The 15186-nt window shown below is 36.4% G+C and overlaps 1 protein-coding gene across 3 annotated transcripts in view; it reads left to right on the forward strand.

The window, feature by feature from the left end:
* Positions 1–15186, forward strand: part of AUH (AU RNA binding methylglutaconyl-CoA hydratase) — a 110891-nt gene that overhangs the window by 21002 nt on the left and 74703 nt on the right. The gene's annotated exons all lie outside the window — the stretch shown is intronic.

A 15186-nucleotide genomic window follows, 5' to 3' on the forward strand; every position in this document is an offset into this window, starting at 1 on the left:
TAATGAATACCAACATTGCTATATTGCTACTGTACTCCTTTTTAGCTTTGCTACAGGGATGCTTGAAGTCACTTTAAGCCTGTTCTGACAGGTGTTCCAGCCCTAGAGGGTTATTCTTTTTCCCCATTTTATTTTCAGAATACAGTGGTGAATTCTTAATTAAGAACTTGGTATTTAGGGAGCTGCTCCTTAGCTATTTTTAATCCAAAAGTACCTTTATCCCTCTTCTGGTAGAAACCCAGGTTTTGGAAAAAGATTCTTTCAGTACCTCTAACTCATCATGGTTAGCAGTTACACAAACTTTGAGAGATGATTTATGGGTGTTGTTATTCTCAATGCTTCACATGCTGCATTTTTTTCTTGGAGTCTGGAATTGCAGCACCTTAGAATATTAGGTATTAGATTATGAATTTGAGATATATTCCTGAATTATGAAATATTGTTTGACTGTCTTTCTTTATAGACCTGCATCAGCAAAGTGGTTTTGCTTTAAGCCTTTAATTTCAAATTTTGGAGTGGAGAAAAAGTTGTTTAAGAATGAAAACCTTTAATTTTTCACTTTTTTTTTTTTTAGATGTCTTGAGAGCTGGGTTAATATCATAACTGGCATTAACACAATTCAGGAACTTTATCTTTTCAAATTAATTTCGCTCTTGGTAATAAATACATTTTTAGATTTCCAAGACAACTTTGCATATTTTAAATAGAGTTTTAAGTAATTGATTGGAAAGCACAGAGGACTGTATTAGGTAGAAATCTGTCTTTTTGTAATAGCAAGTTATTCATGGTTTGGTGGTTGTAATGGGTTAGTAGGGGTGTTGAACAAATTGGTTGAGTCCAGCAAGATCCCTGGAGGTATTTAAAAGATGTGTAGATATGGCACTTAGGGACAAGGACTAGGTGAATGATTGGATTTGATGATCTGAAAGGTCTTTTCCAGCCTAAACAATACTTTGATTTCATGATACAAGACCTGTTTTAACATGACTATGGTGGAGTCTAGCTATTTTAGTTCATGTAATTTTCACTCTTCAAATCTTAGTTGAAAGAAAGCAAAGTGTGCTCATGGATCCATTTTTTTGTCAGAACTTACACTCACTCATCTATGATCCACGTAAAATGGTTTAAAACTTTGTGGTTTTAAAGGGACTAAAACCATGTGAAGATCACTTTAACAGGAAGTTATGGATTATTGATTAGCCCTGATCATACTAAATTGGTAAGATAAATTTGGCTAGGCCCTGGTAAATGCATTTGTTCTTAGATGAGGAACTTAAATCCTTTCAATTTCTGTTACGTACCTCTGAACATTTGACTTTCCACTGCAGTGTCTAAGGCCCAGATCTCTTCCATAAATATTAAGTCAAATTGAGTAGTCTCTTCCATTTGAAATGCTCATTTCACGTCTGTGGGTATTTGTCATATTGATTTGTGAAGAAAGGATGCTAGTTTTCCTCATGGTTTTCTGGGGTAGATTGTCACAGTGTACGGTATGAGTTAACGCGTTTCTCTGGAGTACTAAGTGCCTGTGGCACCTGATTTCTTTATTGGTGAGGGAACTGAGCTTGCTTAGCCATTTATATCCTTGGCAGAGAAAACCTGCTGGCAAAAATAATCTGATGTCATGTGCTTGGTGGTAGTGTGCTGGAAATAGAATACATGTGCGCAACACATGGCAAAAATAGTCATTACATGGTAAATAATTCTTTCCCATTTGCTTTTGAAAAGAATAAAACTGTTATGTAGTAGAGATACTTAGACATGTCTGAATCTATAAAATTTTCGCCTTAAGATGTTTGCAACAGTTAGTTTCACATCTGCTTTTATAAATGGCTTAGAATTGGGTATAATGCAGCTATATATGTGTGTTAATTGTCAAAAATACAAAGAAAAGCTTCCAATAATTAAAATATTTTACTCTCTTCTCTTGTCTTTGCCTGCAGCTGACACTGGTTTACTTTAAGAATACCTTTGTTGTATATTTACTTCAATAAAAGATTTTTTTCGGTGGCATCTAAATTGAATGTGCAGCTTGAAAGCTGAAGGAGAAAAAAGTAACTGAATTTACATAAATGTAGCATAGAGTTGCTTATATATATGCATGTGTAACATTACCTTTGTAATATGTTCGTGAAGTGATGTAGGAAAATTTAGATACCTGTCTGCAGTGAAAATGGTTTGAATTTTGTACGTAGATTTTTTTTCAATGTGCAATCTGTGCACATTTGTTTGAACATTTAAAAATTTATTAAAACAGAGAATTTATTTGCAAAAGTAGTATAGATAATATGAAAATGAAGAAATTCTGAACTTTCTGCTTTGATTTTTTTCCTTGTAAAATTTTTACTTTTTTTCCTAGTTAAGCACTGATTCCATGTGTGTGATTTAATAAATAGAAGTACATGGGTACTTCTGTTTATACAGATCAGGCAACTCCTCTTTTGTCTTGCACCAAATTAATAAGTAAAAGAAAAGCTGTGACTTTTAGTCAGATCATGCCTGTTGTAACAAAATGCAGTTTCTCCAAAATTAGTAAATGATAAAAAGCTTTAGCGATACTGAAATTGGCTAAGAATGAACTTTGTAACACAATTTGAAGTATTAGAAAGCAGGCATTCTTTATTGCAGGTCTGGACACATTCAGAGGATTTTTCCTCTAATTGAATGTGTGTCATGAAACTTTACAGCAGGGTATTTATTCCATCGTGATCATACATATTCATTACAGCATACTTCCTAGGTAATATATAAACATCACTTTTCCTAGAACTGGTTTACATGCATCCACCTCCTACTGGAAGTCCTTTTATGATCCTAGAGGGTTGTCTAGAGGGGTCTCTGGTTGTTGTATTCACTGGGTGCCCCCAAGATTGTAATGACTTTGCCATGAACTTCTCTTAGGGTATGCGCTTTTCTTTCTTGTTACATAACTTTGCCACAAAAACCACTTATGCTCCTCATCATCTGTTTATCCACTGGTTCCAGTTACCAGTTTAGCATCCTGTATGTCTGCTTTTGCAGTCTTTTATCTAATTTTTAGTTAGAATTTGAGCTTTTTTTTGCAACTTCAAGGAACTGAAAATTTCTGTTGTCTGTTGCCTGTCAACAGATAGGTAATTAATTGTCTACAATTTCCCTCAGCATCTTCCAATCTAATGTATGTAGTTTATATTAATAGTGAAGCATCAGGGTTTTGTAGGGTATAAGAAATTTAGATCTAAATTAATATTTTTTTATTTTAATATTTCTTTATGGGGTTCCTGTTACCAGCTGGAACTTACTGAATGCAAGTGGATGGACATGCTTTTTAAGTGATTGAGCTCTGGGTGCAAATATCACCAATCTGTTTAATTTGGTAAACCCCTCCAGATGGCAGGTAACACTCCTGTGTTGGCTCTCCTTTCCCTTCCTTTCTTTCTCTAGGGTAATTTTGCTGCCAAGTCTATTGGATGGTCTTTAAAAATAGAGGAGATCAAATATCTCTGAAGTATTTTAAAATAGCAAGTCCTTAGAAGATAGAATTGAGTTTGCAATATTGGTGCTGAAAATATATTCAATGGATGGAAAATTTTGCTATTTGCAAGCTCTTTGGTTTATTTTTCTGAGTCAGTTTGAAGCCTTTGGGGACACTGGGAGTAAGGGGAAGTACTGCTTTTGAACTGTGTAACTTGGTATACTGACAAATAGAATTGCAGCTGCTGTTTGCATCTCTGAGTTTTGTGTGAACAAAGAATAATCAGGAGATGTTCCTGTTCATGGCTCAAATACTTACTTGTCCTTAGTTTCACATGGAGGAGGAACACATTCTACTGTGTAGAAAGGCAAGACTTTGGCCTTGAGTGCTGTCCCAGTATCAATGTGAGCCAGAGATGTTGGTGCAGGAATGGCAGCCGTTTTAATGGTGGTGTTCCATTGGTTTTTTGTTCGTTTGTTTTTTTGCGTTTTTTTTGGCCTAAGTTTTTTGAGTAGACCTAGAATGGCCAATGCTGAGCTCTATATCTTTAACCAGGAAGGTGCTTCTTCTCCAGTTTGGGTTTTCCCACAAAAATCCTTGTTCTTCTTACCTAGTGTATCTTGAAAAGGTTTCTAGTCAAACTCAGTTTTCGCCTCATAATCTTTCTAAGGCCATTACTTCAAGACTTTCTTCAAGTTTGTTTGAAGTCTGATGTATGTAGAGAATGGTAATTCTGTAATTTGGAGGCAACAGAATGTGACTATTGTTGCAGATATTCCTTACAATGTGTCTGTAGTTTCATATACTGCATGTATTATTTACCAGCTTCTTTAAAAGTTCCACCGAAAGTATCAGTTGCTGTGTAGCAGCACGGAATTCAGTTTCATTGAATCTTGACCTGTGGGAAGTTTACAGCTACTATACCATCATGACTAATACAGACCATTGGAAAAAAAAAAAAAAAAGCCAAAGAGATACTGGGTGATGCCTGTGAAATCAAGGGAAAGAATGAAGGGTAGTGAAAAAGAAGAAAAAGACTTTCACCCATGTGAAATGCATTCAAGTGATCTAGCAGTTCAAATAGTGGTTTTTCTCAAGAAAAACTCCTCCTTTCTTTAATAGGATTTATGCTTGAATAATGACTTCAGGACTTCTTTAGAAGAAATTCTGACTTTCTCTTTTTTACCACATAGCACACTTCCTCCTTTTCTGTTTACAGCTCATAAAACTGGGTGTGCTGTTAGTTAACTATTTTTGTACTTACTGCTAATCAAAAAAGATAACCCCATCAGTATCGATTTCTTTTAATCTTAAACCCCCATATCTGCCATGGTCAGATATACAGTATATGCAAAATATTTGAGTCAGTCATCTGTGATAGTGCTATGAAATGTCTTTTTTTGATTACTGAATTTACTAGAAATCAAAGTGGAGCAAACAGGTTGCTGAGAATTTTGGGTGTGTTCATATTTTTTTTGTGTTGAAAGGCTTAGTACTACTTACTAAGAATATTTGGTCTGAATATTCCTTAAAGGTTTGAGAAGAAGGATGAAGAGTCTCACCACTAGCAAGTTTTGGGAATGCTTTCTAATGAATCAGAAGATAGAAAACTGTGTGTCAGTTGTTATTATAGGGATTTGATGTTAGCAGACTTTACTGCAAAGCTATTGCAATTGATACAAATGAGATATGGTACTACATTAATGCTATCTTTTTCAGTAGTAGTGGTGTTAGAATAGCCATATGTGATTATTCTAGTAAGTAAATTAGTTTTAGTTTTGGTGCTGATTTGTTCAGAGGATTTTGTTATGGAAGATGTAGAATAAATAGAAGTCACAATTAATAATTCCACAATTAGGTTGGAGATAAATAATAGGGCAAAAATACAGCTGTTGTGGCTGTCAGACTTTAACTTTGCTATTCTGTATAAGAATTCAGTTATGTTTAATGTAGAAGTTCTCCTAGTGAAGGTTGAATTTGAAAATGAAGAGTTGTTTGGGGAAGTTGAAGTTGAATTTTCAGACTACCAGAATGACTAAAGAAGTACTTCTGTAATGCTTGTTGTGGAAATAACATAATAACACAGAAATACAAGTTGTATAGGAAAAAGCCTTTTTGCTGTTGTTGTGGTTTTGTTAAAAGAAAAAGCTCTGTGCTGAATAATAATTGCAACATACATTGTTTTTTATTAAATGCTGATACTTATCTTTACCATGATGTGTGTTGTAAGCTCACAATCTTGTCCTTTAGCTGGGATATTTTATGAGAAATTATTCTAAGCTTGGAGCACACAGGTTTGTCATGATTTGATTGTTTTAAAGGCCCGTGGTTGTGGTTCCCAGCCACTTACCAGCTGACCTTCACTACTGCTACCACCATTCTCTCTTTCTGGATCTTCTCCATTGATTCTGTATCTGAGATTCAAAAATTATGCAACCTTTGTGCTGGTCTTCTGGGGTTCCTGATTTGTTAGCTTGACAGAACTCAGCAGAACTGTCACATAGCAGAGAATCAAAAATAATGTCGTAATTTACTATTTGGTAACGTGTAACTGTCCCATCCTTGTACTTTTCCACCAGTACTGGTGTTGTGGTTTAACCCCAGCTGGCAACTAAGCACACACAGCTGCTTGCTCATTCCCTCACCAGTGGAATTTTAGGGAGTGAATAGGAAGAGTCAAAGGTAGAAAACCTATGAATTGAGATAAAGACAGTTTAAGAGGGAAATCAAAAGCTTTGGACACAAGAAAAGTAAAAAAGGAATTTGTTTACCACTTCCCATGGACAGGCAGGTGTTCAGCCCTTGCCAGGCCACATCAAGTATAACTGTGGCTTGGAAAAAAAAATGACATCACTCCAAATGTCCTTGCCTTCCTCCTTCTTCCACTACACTCTATATCCTGAGCATGATGTCACATGGTCTGGAGTACCCCCTTGGTCAGTTGGAGTCCCCTGTCCTGTCTGTGTCCCATCCCAATCTCTGATGCACCCCCAGTCTCCTCGCCATCATGCAGTGCAAAAAGCAGACAAGACTGTGGCTGTGTGTAAACCCTGCTCAGGAATAACAAAAAACCTCTCTATATTATCAACCCTGTGCTCAGCACAAATCCAAAACACAGCCCCATACCAGCCGAAAAGAAAAAAAAATTACTCTACCCCAGCCAAGACCAGCACAACTGGTCTATTTCATGTTTCATGGAGGAAACTGCAAGAAGTCTTGTTGTAATATGGCTGTAAGAGGATAGGGACTAGGGAGTGACTGAGGCAGTTACTGGATGATGGAAATTTCATAAAGAAAACTGGTTGGTGTTTGGGAAAAAATTGACTTTAAAGAGGTGGGGTTTGTAGCTTTATAATGGTTCTTTTTTTCCCTGCTTCTGCAAGTGAAGATGAATTCAGGAAACACATGTGAGGTGTAAGCTGCCTTTTTTTTTTTTTTTTTTTCAGCTGAAGAGGTTAAAGGGAGGAATATTGTTGTGTGTGTCTAAATTTAGACGGGATGGAAAAAAAAGCCAGCTGACTTTAATCTGTATCTGGTCTGAATTTGCATAGGCATTGGAAGAAGATTGTAGACCCTTTGTATATGAAGTTAGTTGTTTATATTCAGGATTCCTGTATTTTAGGTGGAAACCTGTGTGAATTAGCACCTGGACCTTTCACAAAGTCTCAGAATTCAAAAGCTTAAAGAAAAAAAAATTAGGCAACCCTCCCCCCCTCTATCCCTGAACTTGTACTTTCTGAAATATCCTATTTATGAGAACTGATATAGCAGATAGTGCTTTAAATATGCTGATCTGTGTGTAAATTATTGCAAGATATGTAAGATAACTTATAGTGGACCTATAGTGCTGCCATCTTACCAGAGGGAATGTTTAGGACTGGCATCTTGCCACAGGCTTAAATATATAGGATTGCAGACATTTTGTTTGTTTTTCACAGTTTGGTTCTCAGGAATGCTTCTGTGACACAGAGGGCATATGTGCAAAAACTGCAGGTATCAAGTCATGCTAATAGCTGATCTTATATGGAAGAATATCAATATCCATTTTGGCTTAAAAATCAGATATCCACATTTAGATAACTTCAGGAATATATAGTATACATGAAAAAAAAAGGGTTTTATTAATTTATATAGGAAATATACATAGCAGCCTTCAAGCCAAATTGTTTTTCTGTCAACCAAAATGACTGCAGTGAGCATCCTTCTCATTTTGTTTTGAAATTTAGAATACATCTGTCTTTTTATTATCATTATATGTAAATGCATTTTCCTTTGTACTCAGTTCAGGTGGTGTTTGCAAAGATTTGTGTGTACAGGTGTGCAACAGGATTGATGGTTGCTGTTTAGTAAAGCAAATGGCTACAATTGAAAGTAGATGGTTACTCTTTAGTTATGAAAGGTGCTTTAGCCATATATTGTGAACTGATTTCTTAGATAAAGTGATATTTAACAGGCAATTATGAAAAATATGTCGTAATCTCCTTAGTATGTTTGTGTAACAGTACCAAAGCCTGAGAGATAACCCAATTAGATAGGCGTAAGGCCAAGGTCTGTGTTTTCAGCCAGTGACTCTTTGTTTATAGCTCTTTGGCACTTTAGAGCCTGCTCTTAGTATATTAATTCACTGTTATAGCTGGGTCTCGTGATAATGCTCTGGTATTACTTTTTTGGTTCCTTATGTTGCATACTCAGGTATCTTCCTAATGCCCATGAACATATGTGCACTTCCTTATACTACTTTTCAATCATTTTGGATTTTTGCAGATGCTGACTTTCTAAGCATTTTGTGCATCTGGAAAGTTGAGTTCCGAATACTTATATGTAACTTTTGAACTTCTCCATTTTATATGAGAAGATTTTACGCACTTGCTTAGTATTTCTTTACCTTTGTGTTTTTTGTTTCCTGTCTTTGTTGAAATCATTACATGGTTTTTGTTTTGGGTGGGACAGAGTTAATTTTCTTCCCTAGTAGCTGGTACAATGCCATTGTTTGGATTCAGTATGAGAATAATGTTGATAACACACTGATGTTTTGGTTGTTGCTAAGTAGTGCTTACCGTAATCCAAAGGCTTTGCAGGTGCACAAGAAGCTGAGAGGGAGCATAGCCAGGACAGCTGGCCCAAACTGGCCAAAGGGGTGTTTCATACCATGGAATATTATGCCCAGTTTATAAACTGGGGGCAGTTGCTGGGAGCTGCTGATTGCTGTTGGGGGGGGGCAGGCTGGGTGAGTGGTGAGCCATTGCACGTCATGTGGCTTTTCTCCTTGGCCTTCATTTCTCTGTCTTTTTGTTACATCTGTTGCTGTTGTTGTTTTTATGAAGATGATTATTCTTATTTTACTCTGGTTATTAACTTGTCATTATCTCAGCTCTCTTTCTGAGTCTCATTCCCATCCCACTGGCAAGGGAGGTGCAGTGAGCAAGTGTCTGTGTGGTATACTTAGTTGCCAGCTTGGGTTACACCACAACAGAACTGCACAAAAATATAGCCATCCAAGTTATGTTTGCCACATAGAAGTGATGATCATGTCTGTTTACCTTCAAATTAAGAAATAATTAGAAAGGAAAAATATGTATGTATGAAAAAGGAAATATGTATGAGAACATGAGAGAGTTTGAATAAACTTAGAATAAATTTTGTGGGATTCTTTCCTCATTGAAAAGTTTCCAGGTATTCTGCAGCATGGGCAAAGTTAATGTGAATCTTAGTTTTTTTAATCTATCCTTAAGGAATTAGAAAACTAAAAAAAAAAAAGAAGAAGGGGGGGGGTGGTATGCAAAGCCATGTTTTACCAACAGTACATTATTCTTTTACAGGTTATTCTTTGAGGACATGGTCTTTTGATATATTTTACCTGTTACATGCATGTGTGATTTAAAACCTAAATATAAAATCTCAGAGCACAGAAAATGTAGAGGAAGTTGTACTGGCTTGTAAGATCTTCCTTTTCAGTAGTACTCATAAAAGAAGCTGATCCTCAGAAGCAAGTTGCTAGCAGTTCTTTGTTTAGTAGCTATTTTGGTACTATTTTTTCCCTTTTTATCCTTAACTTTCAGATCTCCTGTATCTCACTAGCAAAATACATGATCCTTGAAGAGACAATGTTTCATTTCTTAATGTTCTGAATTAGTAACTGATTCATAAGTATTGATAGAGTCAGTTTGAATCTAAAATCTTGAAAATATTTAGGAATACAGTATAGCATATTCAGTACATTCTAAATTTATTTTGTGTATTCTGTACCTTTTAAACATTAGATTTGAATATTCATTTTTATTCTGGAAAAAAAAAATTCTGTTTTTTAATCTCTTGAATATCCTTTTTATATTTTTGTTTATTCGACCTTGAAAAATGGGACAGAATTCCAAAGCATTCAGTTACGCAGAGATATGCTTAGGATGGAAGAAGCTCAGCTGGAGTTTGAACTGGCAAAAGGTGTCAAGAGTAACAAGAAAAACTCCTGTAGGTATGTTAGTACCAAACATAAGGTCAAGGAAAATGTAGGTCTACCGCTGCTCGGGTCTGACAGCTTAGTCATGGACAACACGGTAAAGGTAGAAGTATTCCATTTTCTCTTTGCCTTGGTCTGCATGGGAAAGGTCAGCTCCCAAGTCTCTATGCCAAGAAGCAACAACAAATTTAACAGCAAAGCAGTGATAGAGTAGGACTGAATTAAGGTCCGGCTGTAGCAGTTGGACACATACCCGTGAACAGGATTTGGTGGGATGCATCCGAATTGGTCCACCATCTGTCTAATTTGAAAGATCATGGAAGGCCTAAGTGACTGGAAAGGGCAAATATTATACCTATCTACAAAAATGAAAATTTGGGAAACTGCAGAGCCGTCAGTCTCACTACATTTTTGGGGGAAGTCATGGAACAAGTGTTTGTTGAAGTTTTTTCCAAGCATGTGAAAGACAAGAAAGAAAATGGCTAGGAAAACCCAGCTCAGATTTACCAAGTGTAAATTGTGGTTGACCAATATGATGCTTTCTGTGACAAAACCACTTGTTCAATGGATGAAAGAAGTGTTACGGATGCTCTGTACCTTGACTTTAACAAAGCACTTGACATGATCACCCCAGTATTCCTGTAGACAAGTTGGTAAGATACAATTTGGACATACAGACTGTGAAAAGTGTCTCATCTCTAAAGATCAAAGGACAATGTGATGTTAGTGGCTCAAAGTCAAACTGTTAATGGTCCTTGGAATGGCATTCCGTGAAAGTTGGTCTGCTGGGTCCGGTAGTGCTATTCAATATCTTTGTAAATATTCTAATGATAGGACTGAACCATCCCTGAATTTGCAGGTGACTTCAAAGTGGAAGGAGAGGGAGATGTCTGGGAAGAAGGAGCCACCATTCATTCAGAGAAACCTTGAGAGGCTGAAAAATTGGACCAACAAGAATTGCATGAGTTTTAACAAAGATAAATAGGAACTGCATCTGGAATGGAATAAACTTAAGTGACAGAACAAGCTGGGAGCACACTGGCTGCAGGTCTGCTGCAGAGCACTTGTGGGTTCTGGGGGACAGCAAACTTAACATGGGCTAGTGTTGTAATAGGGCATAAAGAAGACAAACAGTGTCATGAACTGCATCAGGAAGAGAATCATCAGCCGATCAAGGCATATGCTCATTCTACTCAGCACTTCATAGGCTAGCATAAGGTGATTAGAGGTTTGGAGGTTGGTGAGAGGGGAGAGAATATTGGTCTTCCTGTGCCAGGTAGATTCAGAGAAAAGTACTCTATTTACAGTTTATACAGTGACAGAAGAAGCAGTAGGCGCCGGTTGCTCTAGGGGAATACTGTCCAAATAAAAAGAAAAATTCAAGTGTGAGAAGATTAATTAAGAATTAGTCATATAATAAAATAGCTTTCCCAGAGAAATGGTGGAATGTCCCTTGCCAACAGTATTAAAGACTTGGAAGGACCCTGGACAACCTAATCTAGGGCTGTGCATTTGATAGAAGTTTGGACTAGGTCATCCCTATAGAGATTTTATATGGGAAGATAAAACAGAATATCCAGGCTAGACTTGTCTATTATTCTATCAAATAGGTGGGGTTATTTTTGTTACTTCGTGGAATGTGGTCCAGAGTGTCAATAGTTGTGATGCATTCTGCCTGTTCTTGATTGAGCAGACTGAACTCATTTGTGTTCAAGATTATAGTCAGTAATAGCTCTAATGGTTACAGATTGATGATCTGAGTATCCTGGGTCTGGCTGAGCTGGAGGTGCAATGGAATTATTACTGGTATGCATGCATATATTGTCTGCAAAGCATAAAGTGTTTTACATGGGCAAGAGATTTCGGTAGTGACTGGCATTGTTTTGTGCTGTGATTTGTTAAGCATGTATCTTTACATGCAGAAAAATGTTAGTTGAAAGCAAAGTAAAAATCATTAATCTACATGGTAACATTATTATGATCAAATTTAAATTATGCTTTCGTGGATTTTTAAAAGGATTTTAAGGATATAAATCAGAAGTATATATCAACAGAATAATACTCATAACTTATTACTGTGTTAACAAAGTTCTACTTGTGTTAGACTTGACACTATCTTTAAATAAATATATTTATTTCATGAGATATTTTAGTTTTAAAATTTGGAGCTAAGTTGTCCTGAATAGATTTCAGGCTGTAAAAGCTTTATTAATGAAATTTTTGAAATTTGGAGAAAAATAAATATTGATAAATCTTTCGCATTTTGAATGTAAGTTGACTATAGTGTTGTCCTCATAAATGTACGTACAGCTTCCTTTTGGGGTATTCCTAACTTCATAGAAGTTTATTGGTGTTTTGCTAATGGATTTCTTGCAATGGCTTCTCCAGAAGTTTGACACATTTGCTTTTAAATAAAGATATTTCCATGTACCTTAATGGATGGGTTTTTTTAGTGGTTACAAGTTAATCTATAATGTATGTAAAAGTTGGCCCTTTGCTCTCTATTTTATTTCATTCAGTATGTGTGGAGAAGGGTGGATATTAATTCATAGTCTGCTTAAATGCATTGTGTGGGAATAAGATGTGGGTTCATAGGAATTCTTAGCATTTTCGTTGATGAGGAAGTACATATTTTGTAGTTCTGGCTGAAAGCGTTTTAAGTTTCCTTCATAAATTCCTTAACCTGTTTGATTGGATAGGTGGTGCATTTGTGTTTTGCTGTTTCCAGTTCTTGTTCTTACTGACAAGATGCAGAAGAATTGGATATAGTATGCAAGAGAGCATCTTCTGATACTCCCCAGTATCACCTCCTTATTGAAATTTTGGTGTGTTGACAAAATTGGTCGATCTGTGTTTGGTAAAATCAAAGGGCAAGCTCACAATAACACTGCTGCACTAAGAATTTAATACTTTATTCTACCTCAAATGCCTGTGCATGTGTCACTTCCTTTCCACTTCTCAGACAAAAGACACATCGAGGACCTTTTGGCTCTTGGTAGAATAACTTCACTGTTTAATTTTGGTGTGCCAGCATTCTAAAATACCTGCTTTTTAATACAAACTATTTATTGAATGAAGGTAATTTTTTAAATGTCATATATAAACCATTATGTTTTATGCTTTTTTAGTTTAAAGATTTTGTGATGTGTTTTGGTCACATAGAATAGTCTATACAAGAAGATTTCTAGGCATTTATATTATTCGGAAAGTGAGGCTTATAGTTGGAACATATTTTACAAACACAACATATAGCTTTTCAACAGGACATGAATTCTGATTAGCAAGTTTGTGAAAATATCCAAATAAGGCAGGAGGCATGGGGTCAGAGTAACCACTGTAAAGGCTGGTTTCCTTTGGTGTGTTCTCTGAGTTAAAAGCTGTCCTTGTCATACATATGTGTAGGTGGAAAAATTCTGGTGAATAACAGCAATACCCCTATCTTGCTGGACTGCCCTTGGCTTTCCCAAATAAACATTTTCTCTGGCATCATCGTGAAGTGGAAGTCAGGCACATGCTTCAATAATTCTCTCAACTGACAGTGTACTACAGCCAACCATTGAATAGCCAAATCTTTGCAAAAGAGAATTATTACAACAGGGTTTTCATATTTAGGGGAAGTAAGGTAAAAAAGGCAACAAAGTAACCTTCCTATTTTCTTCCAATATTGGAGGAGGAAAATGAGAAAGTGGTGGATCAAAATCAAACAGAGATTTTCTTTTGGATTGACAAACATCAATACTAGTGTAGGTAGTATTTAAACTGCATGCATGTTCCTTACATCTGTTTCGAGAATTGATCTGGAAAGACCAGATCACAGCTGACCTCTAAAAGCCTGCTGTTTATACTGGTATTTTTCAAACATATGTGTTCATTGAAAGTCATCAGTAAAGTTCTGTCCAGCCAGTTTGCTGTGTAAATTTTGAAGTGATACTTCTGTGAATTAAGTTAATTCAAGAAGAGTTTACTCACAAATGGAGAGTACCTGACCGAATCCTAATACAGCTGTAGGAGGAAGTGGTTGATGTACTGTCAATGTAGTCTTTCACTATGGGACTTCTCTTTTGTCCTGCAGTAGCAGCTAGTAATTTGAAAATGGCATTTTACAATCTTCAAAAGGTAGTTCGTAAAATGTTGGGAGCGGTGAGATGAGAACTGGAGAGCATAACTTCTAAAATCACAGCTTCTGTTATTGTTCTGAGTGGATGAAAAGCAGTTAGTGGGACAAAGCACTGACATCAGGAAGCTTAATATGGAGAAAACAATGATTCATGTTCCAGTACAAACCAGATAGATGTGGTGGTATAATTACAGTGTACTGTCAAAACTTCAGCAGTTCATTTGCCTCAGCCCCCTGGTAGCTTGGGTTTGCCCTTTTCCTTCTTGGGTAGGAGGTCTTAGAGAGTTCTGTGTTCAGTGTGGTGGGGAAGAATGGACCCACAGTAGAGCCTCTGTAGTCTGCTGGGAGTGGATATGGGTGAGCAGATAGGTCAAACTGTCCACAGATTTCAGCTGTGGCCCATAGAAAAATTGCAGAGTTTTGTTGTGTCAGACATTTTGTGGTTTGAAACCTTAGCTACTTTGTTGCTCTCAGCAGTTAAGCAAATACTATTTTCAGCTACTTTGAAGTAGAAAACCTGGGGTGAGAGGAGGGGTCTTTGATTTCAGTAGCTGAGAGAGCAGAACTCTCTGATTGAACCTGCAATCTCCTTCATGGTTAGCTTCAGAAAGGTAACCTTTTCTCCTGACTTGAGAACAGATTTTGAAGAAATATATGAACAGTTCTTTGCTATATGGGTCAGAATTCTTCAATAATTTTTTGACGAGTAGTCGAATCTTGTAACAGGAACAAAAGTATTAAGTTGGTGGCAGTTCCATCTCCTGTGACCCAGAGGATGCCAAGGCATATGTTCTTCTGGAGTGCAGTGAATGGCTTCTGACTAAAATTCTTTCCTCTGAGGAAGGGAACTTCGGTTACTATTATTATTCTTTGGAAAACTAAAATAGAAAAAGGGCTACCAAAAGGGCTCTTTCAGTTTTCTTGACATTTGTGAGGGAGAAACACTTAAAAAAAGGAAATGTTAGTTTACAAAAGTTGGTTAAGGCACTAAGATCAGCTATGTATTTGAAATTTCTTTACAATATTCAATATCATTAATTTTAAATTAGCAGCTATATTTTAATCCATTCCTAAACAGGGTTTTTGCTAAATATTTAATAGATTTATGTAAATGTCTTCAAGGAAATGTATATTCTAACTGAAGGAAGAAGTCTGCAGTGT

This window comes from Corvus cornix, chromosome Z (assembly GCF_000738735.6).
Source record: "Corvus cornix cornix isolate S_Up_H32 chromosome Z, ASM73873v5, whole genome shotgun sequence".
Lineage (NCBI taxonomy): Eukaryota > Metazoa > Chordata > Aves > Passeriformes > Corvidae > Corvus > Corvus cornix.